This window comes from Bactrocera dorsalis, unplaced genomic scaffold, assembly GCF_023373825.1.
Source record: "Bactrocera dorsalis isolate Fly_Bdor unplaced genomic scaffold, ASM2337382v1 BdCtg432, whole genome shotgun sequence".
In the NCBI taxonomy this organism is placed as follows: Eukaryota; Metazoa; Arthropoda; class Insecta; order Diptera; family Tephritidae; genus Bactrocera; species Bactrocera dorsalis.
In genome coordinates, this window is record NW_026038483.1 from 1 (window position 1) to 11,366 (window position 11,366).

Here is an 11,366-nt window from a genome sequence, read left to right on the forward strand (position 1 = left end):
CAATCGATACCAAGTTGCGTAAAAATATGAACTATACATATTTATGCTAATTAGCCGTTTTGAGGTTATTTGAATTGTCATATAGCCCTAACGACACTGTATTTGGAAAAATTTCACAATCGTATATTAAGGTGTAGAATCGATTTTTTAATACATATACATATTTATGCTAATTAACCGTTTTGAGTTTATTTGGGTTATCATATATGGCCTAACGACAGTGCATTTGGAAAAATTTCACAATCTTATCGTAGAATCGATTTTTTAGTACATATGCACTAAGCAATCGATACCAAGTTGCGTAAAAATATGAACTTCGCATATTTATTCCAATTAGCCATAACGACGGTGAATTTGGAAAAATTTCACAATCTTATATTGAGGTGCAGAACCGATTTTTTAGTACATATACATTAAGCACTAGATTGCAAGTAGCGTAAAAATATGAACTATACATATTTATGCTAATTAGCCGTTTTGAGGTTATTGGAGTTGTCATATAGCCATAACGATAGTGAATTTGGAAAAATTTCACAATCGTATATTAAGGTGTAGAATCGATTTTTTAATACATATACATTAAGCACTCGATACAAAGTTGCTTAAAAATATGTACTATACACATTTATGCTAATTAGCCGTTTTGAGGTTATTTGAATTGTCATATAGCCCTAACGACACTGTATTTGGAAAAATTTCACAATCTTATCGTAGAATCAATTTTTAGTACACTATACAAATTTATGCTAATCAACCGTTTTGAAGTTATTGGAGTTGTCATATAACCATAACGACAGTGAGTTTGGAAAAATTTCACAATCTTATATTAAGGTGTAGAATCGATTTTTTAGTACATATGCACTGTTTCGTCTTATTTGAGTAGACATATAGCGTAACGACAGTGCATTTGGAAAAATTTCCTAATCTTATATTAAGGCGTAGAATCGATTTTTTAGTACATATGCACTAAGCAATCGATACCAAGTTGCGTAAAAATATGAACTTCGCATATTTATTCCAATTAGCCGTTTTGAGGTTATTGGAGTTGTCATATAGCCATAACGACAGTGAATTTGGAAAAATTTCACAATCGTATATTAAGGTGTAGAATCGATTTTTTAATACATATACATTAAGCACTCGATACCAAGTTGCGTAAAAATATGAACTATACATATTTATGCTAATTAGCTGTATTTGGAAAAATTTCACAATCTTATCGTAGAATCGATTTTTAGTACACTATACATATTTATGCTAATTAACCGTTTTGAGGTTATTTGAGTTATCATGTAGCCATAACGACCTTGTATTTGGAAAAATTTTACAATCTTATCGTAGAATCGATTTTTTGGTACATATGCACTAAGCAATCGATACCAAGTTGCGTAAAAATATGAACTATCCATAGTTATGCTAATTAGCTGTTTTGAAGTTATTGGAGTTGTCATATAACCATAACGACAGTGAATTTGGAAAAATTTCACAATCTTATATTAAGGTGTAGAATCGATTTTTTAGTACATATGCACTATTTCATCTTATTTGAGTAGTCATAGCCATAACGACAGTGTATTTGGAAAAATTTCACAATCTTATATTAAGCCGTAGAATCGATTTTTTAGTACATATGCCCTAAGCAATCGATAAAAAGTTGCGTAAAAATATGAACTATACATAGTTATGCTAATCAGCTGTATTGACGTTATTGGAGTTGTCATATAGCCATAACGACAGTGAATTTGGAAAAATTTCACAATCTTATATTAAGGTGTAGAATCGATTTTTTAGTACATATGCACTAAGCAATCGATACCAAGTTGCGTAAAAATACGAACTATACATATTTATGCTAATTAACCGTTTTGAGTTTATTTGAGTTATCATATAGCCATAACGACAGTGCATGTGGAAAAATTTCACAATCTTATCGTAGAATCGAGTTTTTAGTACATATGCACTAAGCAATCGATACCAAGTTGCGTAAAAATATGAACTATACATATTTATGCTAATTAGCCGTTTTGAGGTTATTGGAGTTGTCATATAGCCATAACGACTGTGAATTTGGAAAAATTTCACAATCTTATAATAAGGCGTAGAATCGATTTTTTAGTACATATGTACTAAGCAATCGATACCAAGTTGCGTAGAAATACGAACTATACATATTTATGTTAATTAACCGTTTTGAGTTTATTTGAGTTATCATATAGCCATAACGACAGTGCATGTGGAAAAATTTCACAATCTTATCGTAGAATCGAGTTTTTAGTACATATGCACTAAGCAATCGATACCAAGTTGCGTAAAAATATGAACTATACATATTTATGCTAATTAGCCGTTTTGAGGTTATTGGAGTTGTCATATAGCCATAACGACAGTGAATTTGGAAAAATTTCACAATCGTATATTAAGGTGTAGAATCGATTTTTTAATACATATACATTAAGCACTCGATACCAAGTTGCGTAAAAATACGAACTATACATATTTATGCTAATTAACCGTTTTGAGGTTATTTGAGTTATCATGTAGCCATAACGACCTTGTATTTGGAAAAATTTCACAATCTTATCGTAGAATCGATTTTTTGGTACATATGCACTAAGCAATCGATTGCAACTAGCGTAAAAATATGAACTATACATATTTATGCTAATTAGCCGTTTTGATGTTATTGGAGTTTTCATATAGCCATAACGACAGTGAATTTGGAAAAATTTCACAATCTTATAATAAGGCGTATAATCGATTTTTTAGTACATATGCACTAAGTAATCGATACCAAGTTGCGTAGAAATACGAACTATACATATTTATGCTAATTAACCGTTTTGCGTTTATTTGAGTTCTCATATAGCCATAACGACAGTACATGTGGAAAAATTTCACAATCTTATCGTAGAATCGAGTTTTTAGTACATATGCACTAAGCAATCGATACCAAGTTGCGTAAAAATATGAACTATACATATTTATGCTAATTAGCCGTTTTGAGGTTATTGGAGTTGTCATATAGCCATAACGACAGTGAATTTGGAAAAATTTCACAATCTTATATTGAGGTGCAGAACCGATTTTTTAGTACATATACATAAAGCACTCGATTGCAAGTAGCGTAAAAATATGAAATATACATAGTTATGCTAATCAGCTATATTGAGGTGCAGAACCGATTTTTTAGTACATATACATAAAGCACTCGATTGCAAGTAGCGTAAAAATATGAAATATACATAGTTATGCTAATCAGCTGTATTGACGTTATTGGAGTTGTCATATAGCCATAACGACAGTGAATTTGGAAAAATTTTACAATCTTATATTGAGGTGCAGAACCGATTTTTTAGTACATATACATTAAGCACTCGATTGCAAGTAGCGTAAAAATATGAAATATACATAGTTATGCTAATCAGCTGTATTGACGTTATTGGAGTTGTCATATAGCCATAACGACAGTGAATTTGGAAAAATTTCACAATCTTATATTAAGGTGTAGAATCGAATTTTTAGTACATCTGCACTATTTCGTCTTATTTGAGTAGACATAGAGCGTAACGACAGTGCATGTGGAAAAATTTCCCAATCTTATATTAAGGCGTAGAATCGATTTTTTAGTACATATGCACTAAGCAATCGATAACAAGTTGCGTAAAAATATGAACTTCGCATATTTATTCCAATTAGCCATAACGACAGTGAATTTGGAAAAATTTTACAATCTTATATTGAGGTGCAGAACCGATTTTTTAGTACATATACATTAAGCACTCGATTGCAAGTAGCGTAAAAATGTGAACTATACATATTTAAGCTAATAAGCCGTTTTGAGATTATTGGAGTTGTCATGTAGCCATAACGACAGTTAATTTGGAAAAATTTCACAATCTTATATTAAGGTGTAGAATCGATTTGTTAGTACATATGACCTAAGCAATCGATACCAAGTTGCGTAAAAATATGAACTATACATAACGGGTGATTTTTTTGAGGTTAGGATTTTCATGCATTAGTATTTGGCAGATCACGTGGGATTTCAGACATGGTGTCAAAGAGAAAGATGCTCAGTATGCTTTGACATTTCATCATGAATAGACTTACTAACGAGCAACGCTTGCAAATCATTGAATTTTATTACCAAAATCAGTTGGCAGAAAATCCGCTTTTTTATCGACAAATTTTGTTCAGCGATGAGGCTCATTTCTGGTTGAATGGCTACGTAAATAAGCAAAATTGCCGCATTTGGGGTTAAGAGCAACCAGAAGCCGTTCAAGAACTGCCCATGCATCCCGAAAAATGCACTGTTTGGTGTGGTTTGTACGCTGGTGGAATCATTGGACCGTATTTTTTCAAAGATGCTGTTGGACGCAACGTTACGGTGAATGGCGATCGCTATCGTTCGATGCTAACAAACTTTTTGTTGCCAAAAATGGAAGAACTGAACTTGGTTGACATGTGATTTCAACAAGATGGCGCTACATGCCACACAGCTCGCGATTCTATGGCCATTTTGAGGGAAAACTTCGGACAACAATTCATCTCAAGAAATGGACCCGTAAGTTGGCCACCAAGATCATGCGATTTAACGCCTTTAGACTATTTTTTGTGGGGCTACGTCAAGTCTAAAGTCTACAGAAATAAGCCAGCAACTATTCCAGCTTTGGAAGACAACATTTCCGAAGAAATTCGGGCTATTCCGGCCGAAATGCTCGAAAAAGTTGCCCAAAATTGGACTTTCCGAATGGACCACCTAAGACGCAGCCGCGGTCAACATTTAAATGAAATTATCTTCAAAAAGTAAATGTCATGAACCAATCTAACGTTTCAAATAAAGAACCGATGAGATTTTGCAAATTTTATGCGTTTTTTTTTTAAAAAAAGTTATCAAGCTCTTAAAAAATCACCCTTTATTTATGCTAATTAACCGTTTTGAGGTTATTGGAGTTGTCATATAGCCATAACGACAGTGTATTTGGAAAAATTTCACAATCTTATATTAAGGTGTAGAATCGATTTTTTAATACATATACATATTTATGCTAATTAACCGTTTTGAGTTTATTTGAGTTATCATATAGCCATAACGACAGTGCATTTGGAAAAATTTCACAATCTTATCGTAGAATCGATTTTTTAGTACATATGCACTAAGCAATCGATACCAAGTTGCGTAAAAATATGAACTTCGCATATTTATTCCAATTAGCCATAACGACGGTGAATTTGGAAAAATTTCACAATCTTATATTGAGGTGCAGAACCGATTTTTTAGTACATATACATTAAGCACTAGATTGCAAGTAGCGTAAAAATAAGAACTATACATATTTATGCTAATTAGCCGTTTTGATGTTATTGGAGTTTTCATATAGCCATAACGACAGTGAATTTGGAAAAATTTCACAATCTTATAATAAGGCGTATAATCGATTTTTTAGTACATATGCACTAAGTAATCGATACCAAGTTGCGTAGAAATACGAACTATACATATTTATGCTAATTAGCCGTTTTGAGGTTATTTGAATTGTCATATAGCCCTAACGACACTGTATTTGGAAAAATTTCACAATCTTATCGTAGAATCAATTTTTAGTACACTATACAAATTTATGCTAATCAACCGTTTTGAAGTTATTGGAGTTGTCATATAACCATAACGACAGTGAGTTTGGAAAAATTTCACAATCTTATATTAAGGTGTAGAATCGATTTTTTAGTACATATGCACTGTTTCGTCTTATTTGAGTAGACATATAGCGTAACGACAGTGCATTTGGAAAAATTTCCTAATCTTATATTAAGGCGTAGAATCGATTTTTTAGTACATATGCACTAAGCAATCGATACCAAGTTGCGTAAAAATATGAACTTCGCATATTTATTCCAATTAGCCGTTTTGAGGTTATTGGAGTTGTCATATAGCCATAACGACAGTGAATTTGGAAAAATTTCACAATCGTATATTAAGGTGTAGAATCGATTTTTTAATACATATACATTAAGCACTCGATACCAAGTTGCGTAAAAATATGAACTATACATATTTATGCTAATTAGCTGTATTTGGAAAAATTTCACAATCTTATCGTAGAATCGATTTTTAGTACACTATACATATTTATGCTAATTAACCGTTTTGAGGTTATTTGAGTTATCATGTAGCCATAACGACCTTGTATTTGGAAAAATTTTACAATCTTATCGTAGAATCGATTTTTTGGTACATATGCACTAAGCAATCGATACCAAGTTGCGTAAAAATATGAACTATCCATAGTTATGCTAATTAGCTGTTTTGAAGTTATTGGAGTTGTCATATAACCATAACGACAGTGAATTTGGAAAAATTTCACAATCTTATATTAAGGTGTAGAATCGATTTTTTAGTACATATGCACTATTTCATCTTATTTGAGTAGTCATAGCCATAACGACAGTGTATTTGGAAAAATTTCACAATCTTATATTAAGCCGTAGAATCGATTTTTTAGTACATATGCCCTAAGCAATCGATAAAAAGTTGCGTAAAAATATGAACTATACATAGTTATGCTAATCAGCTGTATTGACGTTATTGGAGTTGTCATATAGCCATAACGACAGTGAATTTGGAAAAATTTCACAATCTTATATTAAGGTGTAGAATCGATTTTTTAGTACATATGCACTAAGCAATCGATACCAAGTTGCGTAAAAATACGAACTATACATATTTATGCTAATTAACCGTTTTGAGTTTATTTGAGTTATCATATAGCCATAACGACAGTGCATGTGGAAAAATTTCACAATCTTATCGTAGAATCGAGTTTTTAGTACATATGCACTAAGCAATCGATACCAAGTTGCGTAAAAATATGAACTATACATATTTATGCTAATTAGCCGTTTTGAGGTTATTGGAGTTGTCATATAGCCATAACGACTGTGAATTTGGAAAAATTTCACAATCTTATAATAAGGCGTAGAATCGATTTTTTAGTACATATGTACTAAGCAATCGATACCAAGTTGCGTAGAAATACGAACTATACATATTTATGTTAATTAACCGTTTTGAGTTTATTTGAGTTATCATATAGCCATAACGACAGTGCATGTGGAAAAATTTCACAATCTTATCGTAGAATCGAGTTTTTAGTACATATGCACTAAGCAATCGATACCAAGTTGCGTAAAAATATGAACTATACATATTTATGCTAATTAGCCGTTTTGAGGTTATTGGAGTTGTCATATAGCCATAACGACAGTGAATTTGGAAAAATTTCACAATCGTATATTAAGGTGTAGAATCGATTTTTTAATACATATACATTAAGCACTCGATACCAAGTTGCGTAAAAATACGAACTATACATATTTATGCTAATTAACCGTTTTGAGGTTATTTGAGTTATCATGTAGCCATAACGACCTTGTATTTGGAAAAATTTCACAATCTTATCGTAGAATCGATTTTTTGGTACATATGCACTAAGCAATCGATTGCAACTAGCGTAAAAATATGAACTATACATATTTATGCTAATTAGCCGTTTTGATGTTATTGGAGTTTTCATATAGCCATAACGACAGTGAATTTGGAAAAATTTCACAATCTTATAATAAGGCGTATAATCGATTTTTTAGTACATATGCACTAAGTAATCGATACCAAGTTGCGTAGAAATACGAACTATACATATTTATGCTAATTAACCGTTTTGCGTTTATTTGAGTTCTCATATAGCCATAACGACAGTACATGTGGAAAAATTTCACAATCTTATCGTAGAATCGAGTTTTTAGTACATATGCACTAAGCAATCGATACCAAGTTGCGTAAAAATATGAACTATACATATTTATGCTAATTAGCCGTTTTGAGGTTATTGGAGTTGTCATATAGCCATAACGACAGTGAATTTGGAAAAATTTCACAATCTTATATTGAGGTGCAGAACCGATTTTTTAGTACATATACATAAAGCACTCGATTGCAAGTAGCGTAAAAATATGAAATATACATAGTTATGCTAATCAGCTATATTGAGGTGCAGAACCGATTTTTTAGTACATATACATAAAGCACTCGATTGCAAGTAGCGTAAAAATATGAAATATACATAGTTATGCTAATCAGCTGTATTGACGTTATTGGAGTTGTCATATAGCCATAACGACAGTGAATTTGGAAAAATTTTACAATCTTATATTGAGGTGCAGAACCGATTTTTTAGTACATATACATTAAGCACTCGATTGCAAGTAGCGTAAAAATATGAAATATACATAGTTATGCTAATCAGCTGTATTGACGTTATTGGAGTTGTCATATAGCCATAACGACAGTGAATTTGGAAAAATTTCACAATCTTATATTAAGGTGTAGAATCGAATTTTTAGTACATCTGCACTATTTCGTCTTATTTGAGTAGACATAGAGCGTAACGACAGTGCATGTGGAAAAATTTCCCAATCTTATATTAAGGCGTAGAATCGATTTTTTAGTACATATGCACTAAGCAATCGATAACAAGTTGCGTAAAAATATGAACTTCGCATATTTATTCCAATTAGCCATAACGACAGTGAATTTGGAAAAATTTTACAATCTTATATTGAGGTGCAGAACCGATTTTTTAGTACATATACATTAAGCACTCGATTGCAAGTAGCGTAAAAATGTGAACTATACATATTTAAGCTAATAAGCCGTTTTGAGATTATTGGAGTTGTCATGTAGCCATAACGACAGTTAATTTGGAAAAATTTCACAATCTTATATTAAGGTGTAGAATCGATTTGTTAGTACATATGACCTAAGCAATCGATACCAAGTTGCGTAAAAATATGAACTATACATATTTATGTTAATTAGCCGTTTTGAGGTTATTTGAATTGTCATATAGCCCTAACGACACTGTATTTGGAAAAATTTCACAATCGTATATTAAGGTGTAGAATCGATTTTTTAATACATATACATATTTATGCTAATTAACCGTTTTGAGTTTATTTGAGTTATCATATAGCCATAACGACAGTGCATTTGGAAAAATTTCACAATCTTATCGTAGAATCGATTTTTTAGTACATATGCACTAAGCAATCGATACCAAGTTGCGTAAAAATATGAACTTCGCATATTTATTCCAATTAGCCATAACGACGGTGAATTTGGAAAAATTTCACAATCTTATATTGAGGTGCAGAACCGATTTTTTAGTACATATACATTAAGCACTAGATTGCAAGTAGCGTAAAAATAAGAACTATACATATTTATGCTAATTAGCCGTTTTGATGTTATTGGAGTTTTCATATAGCCATAACGACAGTGAATTTGGAAAAATTTCACAATCTTATAATAAGGCGTATAATCGATTTTTTAGTACATATGCACTAAGTAATCGATACCAAGTTGCGTAGAAATACGAACTATACATATTTATGCTAATTAACCGTTTTGCGTTTATTTGAGTTCTCATATAGCCATAACGACAGTACATGTGGAAAAATTTCACAATCTTATCGTAGAATCGAGTTTTTAGTACATATGCACTAAGCAATCGATACCAAGTTGCGTAAAAATATGAACTATACATATTTATGCTAATTAGCCGTTTTGAGGTTATTGGAGTTGTCATATAGCCATAACGACAGTGAATTTGGAAAAATTTCACAATCTTATATTGAGGTGCAGAACCGATTTTTTAGTACATATACATAAAGCACTCGATTGCAAGTAGCGTAAAAATATGAAATATACATAGTTATGCTAATCAGCTATATTGAGGTGCAGAACCGATTTTTTAGTACATATACATAAAGCACTCGATTGCAAGTAGCGTAAAAATATGAAATATACATAGTTATGCTAATCAGCTGTATTGACGTTATTGGAGTTGTCATATAGCCATAACGACAGTGAATTTGGAAAAATTTTACAATCTTATATTGAGGTGCAGAACCGATTTTTTAGTACATATACATTAAGCACTCGATTGCAAGTAGCGTAAAAATATGAAATATACATAGTTATGCTAATCAGCTGTATTGACGTTATTGGAGTTGTCATATAGCCATAACGACAGTGAATTTGGAAAAATTTCACAATCTTATATTAAGGTGTAGAATCGAATTTTTAGTACATCTGCACTATTTCGTCTTATTTGAGTAGACATAGAGCGTAACGACAGTGCATGTGGAAAAATTTCCCAATCTTATATTAAGGCGTAGAATCGATTTTTTAGTACATATGCAGTAAGCAATCGATAACAAGTTGCGTAAAAATATGAACTTCGCATATTTATACCAATTAGCCATAACGACAGTGAATTTGGAAAAATTTTACAATCTTATATTGAGGTGCAGAACCGATTTTTTAGTACATATACATTAAGCACTCGATTGCAAGTAGCGTAAAAATGTGAACTATACATATTTAAGCTAATAAGCCGTTTTGAGATTATTGGAGTTGTCATGTAGCCATAACGACAGTTAATTTGGAAAAATTTCACAATCTTATATTAAGGTGTAGAATCGATTTGTTAGTACATATGCACTAAGCAATCGATACCAAGTTGCGTAAAAATATGAACTTCGCATATTTATTCCAATTAGCCGTTTTGAGGTTATTGGAGTTGTCATATAGCCATAACGACAGTGAATTTGGAAAAATTTCACAATCGTATATTAAGGTGTAGAATCGATTTTTTAATACATATACATTAAGCACTCGATACCAAGTTGCGTAAAAATATGAACTATACATATTTATGCTAATTAGCTGTATTTGGAAAAATTTCACAATCTTATCGTAGAATCGATTTTTAGTACACTATACATATTTATGCTAATTAACCGTTTTGAGGTTATTTGAGTTATCATGTAGCCATAACGACCTTGTATTTGGAAAAATTTCACAATCTTATCGTAGAATCGATTTTTTGGTACATATGCACTAAGCAATCGATACCAAGTTGCGTAAAAATATGAACTTTGCATATTTATTCCAATCAGCCATAACGACAGTGAATTTGGAAAAATTTCACAATCTTATATTAAGGTGTAGAATCGATTTTTTAATACATATACATTAAGCACTCGATACCAAGTTGCGTAAAAATATGAACTATGAATATTTATGCTAGTTAGCCGTTTTGAAGTTATTTGAGTTATCATATAGCCATAACGACAGTGAATTTGGAAAAATTTCACAATCTTATATCAAGGTGTAGAATCGATTTTTTAGTACATATGCACTAAGCACTCGATACCAAGTTGCGTAAAAATATGAACTATACATAGTTATGCTAATTAACCGTTTTGAGTTTATTTGAGTTATCATATAGCCATAACGACAGTGC

General features: G+C 31.5%; 1 long non-coding RNA gene across 12 annotated transcripts; it reads left to right on the forward strand.

Annotated features, from left to right (window-relative positions):
• The first annotated feature begins 2 nt into the window (after positions 1–2).
• Positions 3–11,039, forward strand: LOC125780296 (uncharacterized). Of its 12 annotated transcripts, none has more exons than XR_007423711.1 (3): positions 3–64; positions 1,036–3,502; positions 5,710–11,036. It is a non-coding gene; the product is annotated as an uncharacterized LOC125780296 (long non-coding RNA). The 12 variants fall into 12 exon arrangements; XR_007423708.1 differs by having other exon boundaries at positions 7–482; XR_007423707.1 differs by having other exon boundaries at positions 13–131; positions 937–3,502.
• The last annotated feature ends 327 nt before the right edge of the window (positions 11,040–11,366 follow it).